General features: G+C 41.6%; 1 long non-coding RNA gene across 1 annotated transcript in view; it reads right to left on the bottom strand.

The window, feature by feature from the left end:
• Window positions 1-981: 981 nt before the first annotated feature.
• The window catches only part of LOC117870910, a 62,946-nt gene continuing 45,316 nt past the window's right edge, over window positions 982-18,611 (bottom strand). Inside the window, exons 3-4 of the long non-coding RNA XR_004644067.1 lie at window positions 3,276-3,351; window positions 982-1,881 (exon numbers count right to left, since the gene is read on the bottom strand). This is a non-coding gene — a long non-coding RNA (uncharacterized LOC117870910). The remainder of the gene's footprint in view (window positions 1,882-3,275; window positions 3,352-18,611) is intronic.

Here is an 18,611-nt window from a genome sequence, read left to right as displayed (position 1 = left end):
CCAGCAAAATAAAATAAAGCACGCAAGTCTAAACCTAATACAGTAAGCAAGTGATTACAGATGAAATCTCACCCTCAGAGATGTTCCAGTAAGCTTCTTTTACAAACTAGCCTCCTTCTAGTCTGGGTCCAGCAATCACTCACAGCCCTGTGGTTACTGTCCTTTGTTCCAATTTCTTTCAGGTATCCTTTGGGGGAAGAGAGGCTATTTCTTGAGCCAGCTGAAGACAAAATCGAGGGGTCTCCCAGGGGCTTAAATAGACTTTATTTTGTGGGTGGAGACCCCCTTCTCTCCCTTATGCAGAATCCAGATCCAAGATGGAGTTTTGGAGTCACATGGGCAAGTCACATGTCCATGCATGACTCAGTTCCTTACAAGTGGCAGTCATTGCTCACATGTTACCTTGAATGTCCCCAGATAGACTTCTTATGTTGATTGGAGTCTTCCAAGGTTCCTTTGTCTGTTAAGTGTTTCTTGATTGGGCACTTAACTTGCAAATTCCTTTTTTTCAGAAGCTGACCAAATGCCTCATTAAGGCTACTTAAAAATCAAACAAGTACACAGCCAATATTCATAACTTTGAATACAAAAATGATACATGCCTACAAATAGGATGGATATATTCAGTAGATCATAATTTTTGCAGAGATATGTTACATGGCATATGTAGCATAAAATATATTCCAGTTATGTCATATATACATTCATAAGCATATTTCCAGAAAGCATTATGGGGTGCAATGTACCAAACATATTCATAAATGATCTGGGAAAAGGGGTAAAACAGTGAGGTGGCAAAATTTACAGATGATACAAAATTACTCAAGATAGTTAAGTCCAAAACTGACTGTGAAGAGTTACAAAGGGATCTCACAAAACTGGGTGACTTGGCAACAAAATGGCAGATGAAATTCAATGTGAAGTGTAAAGTAATGCACATGGCAGAACATAATCCCAACTATACATACAAAATAATGGGATCTAAATTAACTGTTACCCATCAAGAAAGAGATTTTGGAGTCATTTGCAGTACTCTGGAAGCACTATGCACTCCCATCTTTGTCTCTGCTTGTTGTTTCATGAGGAGGTTGAACAGTGTAGGAAAAAGGTCATTCTGCAACCCTTCTGGGATATACAGATTGCATACTGATCCATAATGGCCTCTCACAGTGTTCCACATGGATGTGACACTCTACAGGAAAAAATCGGACCGAGCTTTCTCTTCAAAGTCCTTTAAAAGCAAAGATGCTGTCTTTGCTTTTAAAATAATATTACAACAATTTGACTTCTCAAACTATGTGACTTGTCATAACTAATATACACAAAAAGCAAACCCCAAAAAACCAAGCAAGTCAAACCAACAACAGTTACCCATGAACTAGCACAGCATGTTTTAACTTTTCTTTCAGCATGAAACAAGGAAAATAAATCCCATCAGTAAGTAAATGAAGTGGATCTCAGCATAACCAATCTATGAGCCTAAAATGAGCTTAACTCCCATGGTGGGAAGGTTTCAGCTTCATACATTATAAACCCAGAAGGGACTATTGTGACCATACTTACAAATTTAGGGGAAGATTTTCAAAGACACAAAGGGCAGTTGAAGCATCTAATTCTATTGACTTTTAGTGGAAGTTGGGTTCCTAATTGCCATTTGGGCCTTTGAAAATCTCCCCGGTGACAAAGATAACACTAAATTGGCCCATGCCCACAATTCAAAATCCTGATACCTAATAACATGCTTTGAGTTATTAACGTCTCCAATGTAATCAAAATGTTAATAGAATTTGGGTTTTGGTATAAGGGTTTGTCTTCCCCAACTTGAGTGAGGAAGAGGTTACTTACCTTGTGCAGGTTCTTCGAGATGGTTGTCGAGACGGCCTGTTTGGAGAAAGTAAAAGACATATTACTGAACAGTCATAGAAAGAATACGAGAAAGACATATATCCATAAGTGGAAACAATTCAGCACTTGGTGCCAACATAAACAGATCTTACCAACATCTTCCCTTCTAACAAGGGACTACATGTTAGAACTTAAAAAATTGGGACTCTCCACTAGCTCCACGGAGGTACACTTGGTGGCTATCACAGCTTTCCAAGAGAAGGTGGATGGAATCACTATACATGCCCACCCAATGACTAACTGCTTTCTTAAGGGCATTGTGGCGGGGCAACGACTCACTGGCGTGGCACCTCCTGCTGGTCATCTCGGGAATTAGCTCTTTCAGCCTCTGGAGCGCCCTCTGCAGGCCAGTGTCTCACCTGCCACTGGCCCCCGTGTCCCTCCTGGACCCCGGTGCCCTTTACTTCGGGGTTCTTCCCTCTAGCAGCAACCCACAATCTGGGTCTCCCCACCCAGGGGAACCCCCAACCCCTTATTCCCACCTTGCCTCAGTGGCTATGCCAGTCATCATCCAGCCCCCGCTCCCTGGGGCAGACTGCAGTCTATATCCTTGAGGGGGCCACTTAGGGATCTGGGGCAAAAATCAGTACTTGGTCCTGCGAGTGAAGGCAGGGGGCTGGACTCGATGACCTTTCAGGGTCCCTTCCAGTTCTATGAGATAGGTATATCTCCATATCTTTATTTTTATTTATTTTATTTATATTTATAAATCACTCATCATCAGCAAGCGGGGTTTGGACCAGCTGCCTCTTCCTATATCTGGGCTGCCCCTGCAGCCCCAGTACCCTTTAGTGGTCCCTTACTTCGGCCTGCAGCCTGGGGCTTTGCTGGGCTAGAGCTCCCCAGCTCCCTGACCCTTCCCCAGCACTGCTGCACCCCAGTACCCTCCTTAGTTTCCCAGGCAGCCAGGTCCCTCCCTCTCAAAAGGCTAGAGAGAGAGTGTCTTTGCTTCTGGCCCAAGGCCTCTTATAAGGGCCAGCTGGGTCCTGATTAAGCTGGCTGCAGCTGTGGCTGTTTTCTCAATCAGCCCAGCCTTTCCCCTGCCACAGCTGTTTTAAGCCCTTCAGGGCAGGAGCGGGGTAACCACCCCGCTACAGGCACTGAGAACACATGCCCCACAATATGGAACCCGCTGCCCAACCTCGTCTTATGCGGACTGATGGGAAAGCCATTTGAACCCCTCACAATTGGCTCATTACTACACTTATCTATGAAAGTGGCCTTCTCCAGACGAGTGGGAGAGTGAGGTGCCCTAATGGCACATCCCCCTTACACAACGTTCTTTAAAGATAAAGTTACTTTAAGACCATACCCCAAGCCCTACCCAAAGTCACATACACCCTTTCATTTGAACCAACCCATTAACTTACCTGTGTTTTTTCCAAAACCACATGCAGATGGAAGGGAGGCCTCACTCCACACAGACATTTGCAGAGCATTAGCTTTCTACATTGAAAGAACAAAAACATTTAGAAAATCACTGAGACTCTCTATCTCCATAACAGAATACTCCATAGGACAAACCATTTCAAAACAGAGACTATCCAAATGGATATCAGGATGCATCCATCTTTGCTACCAAAAGAGCAACCTACAAGCCCCAGTGGGAGTCCGCACTCTACCAGAGCACAGGCAGCTTCTGTGGCCTTTCTCAACAATGTCCCCATTCCCAACATTTGCAGAGCAGCAACCTGGGCATTAGCTCACACATTCACAGAACGCTATGCTATAGAACAACGATCAACATCAGATGCTTGCTTTGGACTCACGGCATTATCCAACATCTACAACACAACTTTGAAGCCCCTCCCTTCCACTGAGGAGCACTGCTCAACAGTGACCTAAAGTGGAGCACCCACAGAGACACTCCATGAAGAAGAAGAAGGTTACTCACCTTGTGCAGTAACTAAGGTGTTTCGAGATGGTTGTCACTACCCTCCACCTCCCCTCTACTTTGGAGTTTCATACAGATTCTCTGTGGTAGAGAAGGAACCGAGGGATGGTTGGTTGTGCAGTGCTATATAACCACCTGGAGTGGTGCAAGACAGTGACGGCGCATGTGTGACCCAGCTAGGAACTGCTACCACAAATCTCCGATTTCAGGTGCAGGGTGTACAGATACCTAAAGTGGAGCACCCAACAGGGACGCTCCTCGAAGAAGAAGGGAGTTGAGTTGCCAAATACATTCTCGGATTATGATGTTATTTTCAGAATAATGAATATATTTACAGTACCACACTAGACCTTCTGATCATTAGACTCATTCAGAAACTTTAGGAATGAGGGGATTTGGGCCTCAGTCTGAAGTTGGAAGTACAATTCTCTATGTAATTTGGTCAGGAACTTTTCAGCTAAACATTTTTCAATTTGTTGAAACCAGAGCTTTTGATGGAAACATATTGGTTATGAATAAACTTTTGTCAGGATTGTTTTTCAAGTCCAGGAGGAAATTTCCTGTAACAGAGAGAGAGAGAGAGAGAGATCCAGCCCAGAATAGCCAAGCAGTTGCGGGACTCATGTAGGAGACCCAGTGTTCAGTCTGCTAGATTCAAACTACTGACTTGAGCCTGGGTCTTCCACATCCCAGCAGTGTATGCTAACCATCTGGCTATCCCAGGGATCTCTCCCATACCAAATGTTTTTGTGAAATTGAATTCTTGTTTCCAGGCAGCCCTGTATGTAATCTTACCCCTGGTGTACGTGGCAATAAACTCTGTAAGTAATTGGCAGGTTCTAAAGGGAGGTCAACCTTTCTTATTTTAAATATCTGTTAATTTCACACAGACACACACACACACACACACATCCCAAAGAGAAATTATTTGAGAGCACAGCCACCAGTAAATCACAGTTCTTCTGCCACTCGGAAGCATAACAGTAATTTATTGCATTTAACCTGGAAGAGGTTAAATACATTACAGTTACTATTCTGATTCTATTTGACTGGGATACGGCACACTTAAGCCAACAGCTCAGATGATTTATTTGCCTGTCTAGATAAACTGCCTCCTCATGTCTGCTTCTCATATTTAAATATAGTTTAACTTAGACTATGCCTGCACTTACGACACCGTGTAGAGTGCATACACGGCATGCCCCCGTAACACAGCTATAACTAGCAGTGTAGATGGTGAGGCACTGCTTAGGTGAATAGACACATCAGAACCTTAGAGTATGTACCCTACCTGGCTCTCTACACACAAAAGCAGTAGCTCCCATGGCTATACTGCTATTTTTAGCAGTGTAGCATCCTGCTGCCTCTCCAATGCAGAAGCCTTTCCCCACCACAGGGAAGGCTCCAGCAGCTGGAAAGAGATCTGGAAGGGGAAAGCAGTGGGAAAAAGCTCTAACAGCGCCCCCACTTCCAGAGCCTTTTCTCCTGCCTCCCCTGTGCCAGAGCCTTTCATTTCCACGCATAGCTACACACCGCAGTGTGGATGCACCCTACTCCACTGCAACATGTAGCTGCATGCCGCCGCCACTGTAGATAAGGCCTTAGTGTTAAAAATAGTGTTGGTGTCATTAGGCATAACCCTAGGTAACTCGGGAGGGTGGAAGACCACAAGTGTCGATGAAGCCTTCCTGCACTAGGCCTAAATGAACCAAACTCCTTCCATGTTTAAACTCTAATTGACCTCAAAAGCCAGATGTAGAAATTGGAATGTGTAACAATTTATCAGGTGCAGCACCGCTCATATCGATACCAAGCTGTAATAATGAGGCCTGCATACTTCTGGCTGAAAGGCAAGATAACAAATCAAAGGAAAGGGACAAGATAATAATTCAAGGAGATGTTACTAAAAGCTGGACTTATAGCCGCCAAGATGACTTAACTGCTTAAATGTAATTGCTTACTACTTGCTTAATGTAAACTATTACAGGAGGAGGGAGGTGGAAGGGAGGGGTGAAGGGAAAAGCCTGGCTGCAAAAAGAATAAAAAGGGAAAACTGCTTGTCTCAGTGTGCTTGATCTGAGTCATGCCAGTCTCCTTGCACCGCTTTGAGATCTCAAATAAACTTTGATTGCTTCTCCACCCTAGTGTGTTCATTGGCGCGAAGCACACTGGGCAACGAACCCCGCTGTTGCTTTCCTCGGGCACTCTGTGCCGGCAACAATAGTGTGTTGGGGGGTAGAATATACTGCAGCTATAACTACCTTACACACAGCAGGGAACACAGGAGCAACCATACTACATGAGACCAATGAGCCAGTTAGTCCAGAATCCTGGCTCTAACAGTAGCCAGAACCAAGGACTCTGTTTTCCATTTCATTTGGCAGTTTGATTCTCACGCTCTCATTGGTGGGGTTACAGGCAAAGTGCTAGAATTGAAAAAAAAAATTGCTAAAGAATGTATTTCACAGCCAGGCAAGGTTTCCAAGATTCCAATACAGTTAAAATGATTTTCTTGAAAAAGCCAAGGTAGAGGTTTGTCAGATTTGTTGGCTTTCTCATAACAAAATCTTTTAGGCGCTCTAATTGCGTAATATCAATTACACTTATTTCTCCAATAGTCTTGATCATTTATTTCAAAGTGTTACTAAATCACTATTCTGTAATTTTTCCATTTGGGCTTAACTGATCCTGAAATGCCAGAAGTTGTTGGTTTACCAAAGCAGTCACACTTCAAAAGTTTCTCCACGTTTGCAAGATTCTAACACTCTTGAGAAAGATTCCCTGTATTTAAAATGGGGGCAGGGCCGGCTTTAGGCCAATTCCACCAATTCCCCCGAATTGGGCCCCGTGCCCAAGGGGGCCCCGCACCCAGTGGCAGGGCCGGCCAGAGTGGGGGGCAAGTGGCAGAGTATCCCTTCCCTGGCTAGAGGCGCCTTTTTAATTTTTACTCACCTGGCGGCGCTCCGGGTCTTTGGCGGCGGATCCTTCACTCGCTCCGGGTCTTTGGCAGCACTTTGGCGGCGGGTCCTTCAGTGCCGCCGAAGACCCAAAGCGAGTGAAGGACCCACTGCCAAAGACTAGGAGCATGGCCTGGTGAGTACAAGCCCCATGTGGTTTTTTTTTACGTGTTTTTTTTTAGTCATCTCTGTGGGGGCCCCGTCGAACCTGTTCGAATCGGGCCCCGCACTTCCTAAAGCCGGCCCTGAATGGGGGATGCAAGTATCACCAGCAATCTCTCTCAAACTGGAAGAAACTTTTGACATGCAACTCCTGAGACTGCTTCCTTCCTGACACTATTGAGATAGCCCTGCCCCTTCTCACTTGCTGGTCCCCACCACAGAAAGGGACAGGAAATCTCAGGGGTGTAATGGTTAGCTATATAGTTATCTGTGGTATCAATACACTACATTTCAAGTTTATCCATTGACCAGTGCCATCCACCCTTTAGTTTCCTTTACTATTAACATTATTACCAGCGGAGCGTGATCCTGAAATGCTAATTGAGCCAAAGCTGAGAAACAATTTCTCTGGCAACCAGATGAATATAAAGAAAAGAGTAATCTAATCTCAGTGAAAAAAAGTGCAATCTCCTTTCAGAGGCTGCAGATGGCATCTTACATGTTTTTGTCTCCTAAAAGTTTTCCTAATTTTTTCACTTTCAAGTTCAGAGAGTTAGTGGGACTTGAGCAATTTTAGAAAGTATGTATATAAAACGGTGACACCTAGAGCAGGGCCCCATTGTGCCAGGTGTTCTACAAACAGATATGATATGGCTTCACAGCAAAAGCTACCAGGGTACAGGTACTCTGGCTTGCTAAGCCCGCCTGTAAATGTCCACACTGCAGAGTCACATGCAACTCATACCAATGTCCACACTGCAGTTACCGGAGCTTAGCACTAGGATTTATGTGGGTATATCCCCAGGTTCTTAGAACCTGACTACCTTGAGCCAGACTAGGAATTTATTGGTGGTGTATTGTGGGAAATCTTGTCTGTCCTTGAGTAAGAGGCAGTTCCTACCTTGAAGAGCTAACAATCTAATTGGACAAGACCACCCAATGGAGGAAAGGGAAACAAAAGGGAAACTGACTTTCTTGAAGCCCACACAGCAGCTCAGTGGCAAAGCTGAAAAGAAAACCCCCATCTGCTGAGTTACAGAATAGTGCGTCCTGCAGTAGACCATGCTATCTTGCTCACAGCCTCAGCCAATCACTGATCATTATATTCAGGATGAGGAAGGCTTTTTTTTCCCCAAGGCAGATTGGCATGGACCCTAGGGTTTTCATAATCCTTTATGACATGGGGAGTGGGCCACTAGCTAGGCTCATCTGGATATAGATCATGTAATCAATTCCCTGCTATTGCAGGGCCTCAGGCATTGGTCACCTCAGTCCCTCCTGAGATTAGTCTCCTGGGGGCTGTAATACTTTGGGCTAATTGTGGTTGTTGGGTTTGGTGTGGTGGTGGCTGGGGGGGTGTTTAGTGGTCTGTGACATACAGGAGGTCAGACTTTAGACCTTAAACTCTATAACTCTAGTAGTGACAATGAGTCCTACCACTCCCTATTACCAATGTTCCATGTGTATGCAAATCTTGAATATGTAATTAAAAATAATCAGACTAGAGCCAGCATATACATTTTATTCCCAGTTTCTCTACCCTCCTCTCATAGTATTGTTGCAGTCAGATGAACGGAACATATTTATGCACACACAAAAATCTTCTCATCCCTAGCTCTTATACTATGAAGAGTAGAAACACCCCTCCACGCTTCAAATTTTCATGCTCAGTGTTTGATGAAAGGAGATTCTTGAAGGAGGGAAAATAAGCCTTTAGGTTCTTTTTAGATAAGAACTCTTTCATTTTACAGGGATGTTCATACCCTAATGTCTAGTGAGATAATTTTACATGAATCACCCATTACAGAATGTTAACACTTAGGTTTGTATCTTGCAAATGATTGAACTCAGAGTAATCCTTTGTTAGCAAACATCTGGAATGATAAGTGAGAAAGGAACAGAAGAGGTGTTCTAAAACAGATTTATAAAATTGTAATGTTCCTTTGTTTCTTTGTTCAAAAATCCCAGCGAGTATGTGCCTATCCCTTTTTATAACAATTCAAACTCTACCTATCGAGGTAAATCAGTAGGCCATGAAAATAAAAATAAATTGTCATAGCTAAGCAAGAGAGAATCCAGACCATAACATGGATAGGAAAGGAAAGGAAATTATATGATCAGTAGAGCCTTGCTTCTTCTAATAAAATTCTGAACTCCCTCTTTCCACCTTCCACTTCAATAATATAGTCAACCACCAATTCTACAGTAGATACATAATGTTATGTCAACAGTATAGTTGCACACATACTTGAGTGAAATATATGCTTTGTCAAGCCAAGACCCGTGGATAATGAAAAAGGATAAGACAGCAAGATCTGTAGGGGAAGAGATGAGGGATTACAGACAGGATACACTATAAAGAGTAGACAGAAACATTTCCCTGCTTTGCACAGCAAGTCTTTGATCCATAGTTGTGTAACTGGCAGAGGTGCCTTACACGCAATATTCACAACTCTCCTAGATTCTAAGAAATTAACACAGTTCAAAACTCAATCATCTATACTAAAGGCTTTTCTCAATAAGTTCTCCACACTATTCCTCTTTCATTCTGTGTTAGGAGGAATGCAGGCTAACCCTATTTTATTCCATATCCCAAATACACGTAAGTTCATGAACACTAGAAGTGGGCCAAGTTAGCCATCACTGTGTCAAATTCTCCTCACTAGGGCTGACATTTGATCCATTGTGTCTTGTTTAACTTGAGCATCTCAGTAGTTTGCTCCTTTCACGTGATTTATTTTCTAGATATCTCTGTATTGTGAATAATTATTTTTCTCATTTGCCTTTTGTGCACATACAAATTCTATCTACCCTCAAGGGTGAAGCTCCTGTGTAAAGCTGATGGAGGTTTCGGAATTCACTCCTGTAGCAACTAAAAATAATCACCAACCTCATCACCTTCAGGTCCAAATGTAAATCCCACTGTCTTTGACCTTGCCTTCCCACACAGAAACTCCAAATCTATTAGCATTTCTGGGACACTCACAAAAAATCTAACATAACTTATTCACTCCAGGGGGAGTTTGAAGAGGAAACTTTACTGATGGTAAGTCACCTTGTATGATTTTTAACTCTGAAAAATACTCAGACACCATGGTGATGGGCATGGTATAAGAAACTAAATAAAACAGAGCGGGAAACTTTTTTGATCAGAGAGAGAATACGCCATACTGAAAAGGGAAATATCTTTTATCATGATTTTGGTTCAGTACAGAGTACAAGTCAGAGTCAGCTGTGGATTCTTTTAGGTTATTCCAAATATATGAAAACAAAAAATATTTCCCACCTTTAACCATATTTTGTATATTATATGTATATTTATCTTGAGATTAAACATATGCATTTGCTTTAACAGACTCTCTCTTTTCTGACAATATTCCACCCCCCGGCAAATTTCCTTTTCAAATTATCAGTGGTGGAAGCTTTGGGTTGTTGTTTTTTTAAGCAAACAAATAGATTACCCATCTTTAACTAGATTCATGTGCATTTGGGAATATATTAAGTGTTTTACATTTTCTTTAATATTGCATTACAAATCCTGGAAGATTGTTCCTTGCAATATGTGTTCACAGATATATTCATCGGTGAATGAAAGCCTAATTTTCTAATGGCATTTAAGATTATTTTAGTAACAGTGCACATATGTTATCAGAGGAAGAAACAAAATTTTAAGTCTCTTCTCTGCTATGTTTGTTGTTTTACTCTTTGACCACTATACCCTAGTGAGTTTTGACAGCTCCAGGATACTAAATCTTCATTTCTCACCATCCAGAAATGCTGAAGTCAGTAGTTCTGATTTTCTAATCTGTTACACCACTTTTGTGCCAGTATAATTCTACTGAAATCAATGGCCTTACACCACCAAAAAATTAATAAAATATAGGGGAGAATCTGGTCTAGGATGTATAGACTGCAGACTTGGGAGTATATGTTTTTTCATATTATCACAATAACGCTAGAGTATGTTTTTCAGTATGTTTCACTGTGATGTAAAAGAAAATACTTTAATCCAGGTTAGCATATTGAAACTACCCCATTTGGGTACCGTGTTAGTCAAAACAGGGTTTCAGAGTACTTATTGTGGTAGAATTCAAACTTGGTCTCATAATATACTAGAAGCATGCTTTTAAAATTGTATGGATACAAATCTGGCCACTCTCTTTCAAACCAAAGTAAATTTTACATGAGAACTGTCAAGGCTGCTTCCCCACTTTAGACTTTAGGGTACAAATGTGGGGGCCTGCATGAAAACTTCTAAGCTTAACTACCAGCTTAGATCTGGTCCGCTGCCACCATCCCAAAGCTAATTCCCTTCCCTGGGTAGCCTTGAGAGACCTTCACCAATTCCCTGGTGAATACAGATCCAACCCCCTTGGATCTTAAAACAAGGAGAAATTAACCATCCCCCCTCCTTTCTCCCACCAACTCCTGGTGGATTAAGATCCAAACCCCTTGGATCTTAAAACAAGGAGAAATTAACCATCCCCCCTCCTTCCTCCCACCAACTCCTGGTGGATCAAGATCCAACCCCTTGGATCTTAAAACAAGGAAAAATTAATCAGGTTCTTAAAAAGAAGGCTTTTAATTAAAGAAAAGGTAAAACTCATCTCTGTAAAGTCAGGATGGAAAATAACTTTACATGGTAATCAAACTTAAAGAGCTCAGAGGATCCCCCTCTAGCCTTAGGTTCAAAGTACAGCAAACAGAGATAAACACTCTAGCAAAAGGTACATTTACAAGTTGAGAAAACAAAGATAAACTAAGACGCCTTGCCTGGCTGTTTACTTACAAGTTTGAAATATGAGAGACTTGTTCAGAAAGATTTGGAGAACCTGGATTGATGTCTGGTCCCTCTCAGTCCCAAGAGTGAACAACTTCCCAAACAAAGAGCACAAACAAAAGCCTTCCCCCCCCCCCCCCCAAGATTTGAAAGTATCTTGTCCCCTTATTGGTCCTTTGGGTCAGGTGTCAGCCAGGTTACCTGAGCTTCTTAACCCTTTACAGGTAAAAGGATTTTGGAGTCTGTGGCCAGGAGGGATTTTATAATACTGTACATAGGAGAGCTGTTACCCTTCCCTTTATAGTTATGACAAGAACCACAAAGGAAAAAACCATAATGTTTGCACCCTATTTTTCTTCTTTGTGATATATAAAGAAACCCTGAAATTCTTTCCCACATAAAATAAAATTCTGTTTTTGGCTTTTTTCCCCATCTCAGTTATGTCTTTCCTGTTTTTATTTAAGAACTCTTTTGAGGACTAGATAAGTGATAGGTTCCTCAGCCCTTTATTGCACAGAGAAAGCTTTTCTCTCAAATGTTTTTCAGAAGTTAGAGCTAAATAGTTATTTACAAAAGCAATCATACTTGCTCAAGTTTTAGTCCCTCAGTATGTCCCGCTAGTTTGCCTGTCTTCCAGCACATGCAAGGAAGTGACAACCTAATATTTAAAATGTAAAAAGCATGTAGAATACAATCTTTATATATATCTATATATATCGAGCTACTTAATCCAGTAGAAAGAAATAAAAATGGTGTGTCTACACTTTGTTTTGCTTTTGTTTAGGCCACCTTTACAAGTAGTAGCTTAGAGATGGCTTGTATGACCTCCTGAATACCTAACATCTTATTAGTGAAATTTGTCATAGTTTTTACTCCACTGAATGTTAACTACTGCTACACAGGCCATCTTTAAAACTATCCTTAAATAATATATTTTATACATTGCCCTATTTTTCATTATTAATACCTTTCTGAGGATAAGTTGTGAACACAGCTCTCTCTACTTTCCAAAGGCAGAAATTACGATTCCTGGAGTAGTCAGCTCCAGCTGTGGTGCAGAAGTCTAAAAATAAATGGAGATACTGCAGCCTAGTGAGACTGTTATACCCCTGTGGTGATGATTCTTGCTCCTCAGTGAGTTACACTAGTTCAGAACATCTAGTCCACCGGGCTGCTCTGGTGTATTAGCCGAGAAAGGTTTTGAAGTAGCGGCCTCTTTCTTGCAGATGGGAGAGGGAACATGTCTGTTCATGTTAAGCACATAATAAAATGCATTGAAAAGCCTTTCAAGTCTGCAGCAGTTCTGACATAGCATGGTGCCACGATGAGCTGTTGCTAAGACCTGGATTCTGAAAAAATATAGATGTGTAATCAGTATTCTACAAATCAACTGAGCAAAAATCATTCAATAAAAAACCTTTACTTCCACAAAAATCTTCCCTTTTGTTTCTGATTAGCAGCCAGAGCACATGTGCATTAACCAGCCTCTGAACACAATCACTGACATGTTATTGAAATGGCTTTTGTCACTCTGAACAGCCTTCCATGGGCATTTTTGCCTATTTCTCCAAACAGTCTGTGGCATCTTGGCATAGACTTTTTTCATCAGAGGAAAGGCAAAGATATTCAGAAATAATATCAAGCTATCAAAGCCAGAGCCACAGACTAAAGGATGCCAGCTTCTGAAATAGAAATTAAGGAAATCAAAAGACTTCTCCAAATAATAAAAAGGGCTCTTCAATAACTGAAGCAAAAGCCAACTGAATTGAAAGCAAACACTAACTCTAGTTCCTGAAAGAGAGAGAGAGACAGAGAAATCAGTTGCCTTTATACAAAGAAATGTGTTAAGTCACTTGTAATAACCACCAATAGTTGCAGTTCAAAAAAAAAAAAGTCAAGTACCATCAAAAAATAATAACACTGTTAAAAATCAGAAAGTTGCTCCAGGGTATTGAAAATTTGTGAGTATTAGAAACTAAAAGTTTATATATATTCTGTCAACTCAGTGACTTGGCATCAGTTTTAGCTACTGCTGTGCAAGAGGTCAGGGTTAAAGAATAGCCACAAGACTGTTGCCTTTAGGACCAGCAGGGATTGGAAGTGTTGCTGACCTTTTGGGCTCAGGGGAAGGTAGGGTGCATCTCATGTCTCTCTGGAACACTCCCCAGCAGTCTCCAAGTAGATATCTAGCTAGAATAATGACAACAATAATTACAATCTTGAAAATAGTGGAATAGCTGAAGTAGCAAGGGACAGTATTAAAAAAGGAAACATCCCCAGGAACTATTGAGGACTCTCTGAAAGACTCAGAGTATGAGGCCAGAGTCTGCTTGCTTCAGAAGCTTCCCTTAAGAGTGAGGAGAGGGATTTAAGACAGAAGGGATAAAAACATGTGTTATTAGAACTAAGGAAGGAGAAAGGAAGATTGTGAATCATCATTAGTCATTATAAGGAAATAAAGGAATAAGTTCTGAATACACTTGAAGCCCTTGACGGGGAATGACAGCTATTGAAAAGACAACACAGCACTCCAACCACTATGACAGTGCTACAATTGGATTTTACATGAAGCACAGTCTGCTTGCTCCTGAGATGTCATTTGTGAATCAGCTAGGGTCTGACACATCAGCTGCTCCAGCAAATAACGTATCACTGAACGTACAAAAGGTTAAAGTTCTGTTTACTTACAGATCATAAGAGCAGAGTAGCAACAAGAAACCATACTGCCCACCCAGAGCTTTTTGGAGCGATAGCCCTAAAAAGCTGCTGGACTTTTAATCCTGGATCCTGGTGGGACTCGTGCATTATGGTGGACCTGAAAAGAAACATTAAGGATCTAATCCTCAACTGGTATAAACAGATTCAGCTCCATTCAAATCAACATCTAGTCCAAAGGGCTGCTCTGATGTATTAGCTGAGAAAAGTTATGAGTTAGCAGCCTCTTTCTTGCAGATGGGAGAGGAAACATACCTGTTCATGTTAAGCACATAATAAAATGCACTGAAAAGCCTTTGAAAGCAATGGAACTGCATCCATTTACACCAACTGAGGATCTGGACCTAATATCTCAGCCTACATCCCTGCAAGATATGTAAAATTTAGCACCATCCCCAAAAGCTGGTAAAATTGAACATGTTTTTATTCAGAATAAGGTAAAATGCTGACTAATCTTGTTCTGAAGGTGATTTTTTAAACAAGAGTTGGGACTAGAGTTACATTAGCAGTGGGCGCTTTCACATAGCTCCTTGGCACAGTGTGTTAAGTGCACTGGCCTTTCACCTCAGTTCAAGTCTAACATAAGGCTAGACAATAGAGAATCAGTTTGGAAGTCTCATCTACTGCCTAGTAGATATTATTCCCAATTGAAAGAACCCCTTTGAAAGACTCCCATTGACCTAGATAGCAAAATTACCTCACCGTTTGGCACAACTGGCAGTCTGCCTGTAAGATAGGGCCTGAAATGTAGCATAACATCAGCTGCCAAGTGTGCCAGAATTGCAGGGCAAACTGCTGGAGTCTACAGTATCTTGTGGGACTTGCCACAATGACTCCTTTCTCTGAAAAAGGAATCCCACACAGCTGCTTTAAAAGCTTGTGTTTGGCAAAGCCGCTTTAAGCATTGTGTGCACATAATAAAGCTTTTTCACAGGAAAAAAAATAACAAAGCTTTTAAAGCCCCTGAGGCAGCTACAGGGATTTACTCCCCTTGAAGAGGGAATCCAAGTGGAGGCTGCACAGAGACTAGGTTGATAATTTTTTTATAGTCAGATAAATCATTGCAAATAAAGAAGAGAATCAGATTTATTGAACCACCACAGATATTATTACACTACTTAACTGAAGAGACCTAATATGGCTTTACAGTTGGAGCAAGGAATAGGATTCAGAACTCCTGGGTTCCACTCATGTGTCCCAAAGTTATACAGCAAGTCAGTGGTGGAAATGTATTTCCGCATTTCTCTGCCTTGGTTACCCATGTCTACAAGAATATTATTAGCACTTATTTACTTCACAAGGATGCTGTGAGGCTGAAATAATTTATAGTTTAAGTGTTTTGACATTCCAGAATGGAAATCATTTTCAGGACTTATACATTATAGTATATCTCACCCTATTTTTTGTTAATATGACAACTATAAAGACTCTATAGAATGCACAATTGCATGCAACAAAATATTTCTTTGTAAGCTTAAAGCATTATAGGGAAATAAAACAGTAAGTTCTGAATAGTAGTTGAAACAAACAAGTTAAAGAAAACTAACCAGATGATCTTTTCTACCTCCAGCCAAAAGTTAAATCTGGTAGGATTGAAATGAATTTTAAGGGAAGAGTCCACTTCCCCTTTAACAACAAGGTCCAAGTTGGACAATAGCCACTCAGTTTAATCCTTCTAAGCGCAAGTACTGAAAAAAAAATCTATGTTCCCATCTAAGGTTAGGAGAGGGCATAGGGGAGCCTGTTTTTAATCACACTAAGGACTTTCCTAGAGGTGCATATTGATTTCACACTGTCAAACTGCAAAATACGTTATAACAAAGCAATTAAAACTGTTGATAATTATTACAATTAACTCGCTGCGTCTTACTAATGGAATGTTCAAGCATCCGAGAATTCCTGATTATCAGAAACCAATGGATGTTTGGAAGAGGAATGTCATTTTCCGTAACAGTATGTTCTTAGCTGATTTAATGTTCTCTGCAAACAGTTTTTCTCCTCTCTCTGTTTCATTTGTGGCTTTGCAAGGGAAAGGACGGTGGCAGTGATTTGTTTTTCTTGAGAAGGAGCAGGGCTCTTCACTTTGCTTTTGTGCCAGGGGGATGTGAAGTCAGGATAAAGAAAAGGTTTGCATTTCTTTATACATGAATTCATTAGATTCATCAGGCCTAATTCTGGTCTCAGTTACATCAGTATAAATGTGAACTAGCTCATCTGAAGTCAACAGGGTTACACTCGTGTTCGTGAAATTGGAATCAGGCCCGCTATATCTAGCAGTGTTCCTATATTATGGTCATAACCGTGGCATCAGAGCACCTCTTTCCTATGGGGGACTGAATTCATTCTTACACTGGTGCAGAGCCTGGCACAGGGACTCAGGGGAAGCAATGCACTTCTCCTATCCTGGAACTGCCAGAGGCCTAATTACAGAACCCATTGCAAGTTAGCTACCCTAATTTGCTCCCTGGATACAGCAGTCCCCACAAAGCTATGTGACAGCTAGAGAATAGCAGAGGCACAAAGACACTCCAGTTACACCCACCTCTCTCTCCAGAACCGCCTCCTGTATTGCAACAGCAGTTGTGCTCCAGCCAGAGGGTGGCCCTACACTGGGATATTTTCTGCAGGAAGCCTTACAGCGGATTTGCAGCCCATTAAGGCCGGTGTAAAGAGTCACAACACAAATCCATCTCCTAATTTGTTTTCAGGAATAGTGTCTTCATTTTGTTATTCAGAAAAAATATTATAATTAACAGGGACATACAAACTATTCATTATTTATTTGTTGAGTACCAATGGTGTGCTTGGCACTGTAACTGAACCTACAGGAGACATAGTGTCTGCTCTAAGGTACTTAAAGGCTGCTATAAATAGACAATATAATTCAGACACAAACTATTAGAACCAAAATGTCTCTTCCCATGGAAAACGAGTGAGAGGAGGCTACAAGTGGAGGAAAACTCCATATTCTTTCATTAGAATGGTAATTAAAGTCTGTTAGGTATTTAATAATAACAGTGTCCATTTGAATTTTCCTAATAAAATAATTACTTACTAACCAGAAAAAAGTGTCCAAGAAGTAATAAAGATTAAGGTCCCAATTCATGGAAAGCAGTTAAACCTGTGCTTAAAGTTAATCAGCACATCAGTGCTTTGCTTAAAAGGGATCGGATTACTCAGGGTACATCTACACTACAGGGGGGAGTCGATTTAAGATACGCAAATTCAGCTACATGAATAGCGTAGCTGAATTCGACGTATCGCAGCCGACTTACCCCGCTGTGAGGACGGCGGCAAAATCGACTTCTGCAGCTTTCTGTCGACGGCGCTTACTCCCACCTCCGCTGGTGGAGTAAGAGCGCCGATTCGGGGATCGATTGTCGCGTCCCAACGGGACGCGATAAATCAATCCCCGAGAGGTCGATTTCTACCCGCTGATTCAGGCGGGTAGTGTAGACCTAGCCTCACATTCTTAAAACTAAACTCATAGACTTTAAGGCCAGAAGGGGCAATCATGATCATCTTGTCTGACCTCCTGCACATTTCAGGCCACAGAACCTTGCCTGACCACTCTTGTAATAGACCCCTAACCTCTGACTGATTTAAAATCAAATAATGATTTAAAAACTTCAAGTTACAGAGAATCCACCATTTACACTAGTTTAAACCTGCAAGTGACTCATGCCCTATGCTGCAGAAAAAGGCAAAAAACCTTCAAGGTCTCGGCCAATATGACCCAGTGTGAAATTCCTTCCCATCCTCAAATATGGTGATCAGTTAGACCTTGAGCATGTGGGCGACATCCAGCAGCCAGACACAATTGGGAAACAATTCTCTGTAGTAGCTCAGAGCCCTCCCCATCTAGTGTCCAATCATTAACCATTGGAGATATTTGCTTCTAGCAGTTGCAAATCAGCTACATGGCATTGTAGGTAATCTCATTAAGCTTAAGGCCCAAATCCATAAAAGGATTTAGGTACTACAATAGTCAATGTTGCAAGGCCTAACTTTTAGGCACCCAGTTGAGTCTACAAATTCTGAGTTGGGCACCTAGGATCAATACATATTGCATGGGGAGATATAGGCTCCTAAGAATGGGATTCACAAAAACCAGCATGCTAGGTGGGAGCCTCCTAAGCTAGCCAACGGGAGATGACAAGAAGAGGGGTCCATGCTAAACCCTGTCCCTCTCAGAGTT

This window comes from Trachemys scripta, chromosome 1, assembly GCF_013100865.1.
Source record: "Trachemys scripta elegans isolate TJP31775 chromosome 1, CAS_Tse_1.0, whole genome shotgun sequence".
Lineage (NCBI taxonomy): Eukaryota > Metazoa > Chordata > Testudines > Emydidae > Trachemys > Trachemys scripta.
This window is presented reverse-complemented; position numbering and strand designations above follow the sequence as displayed.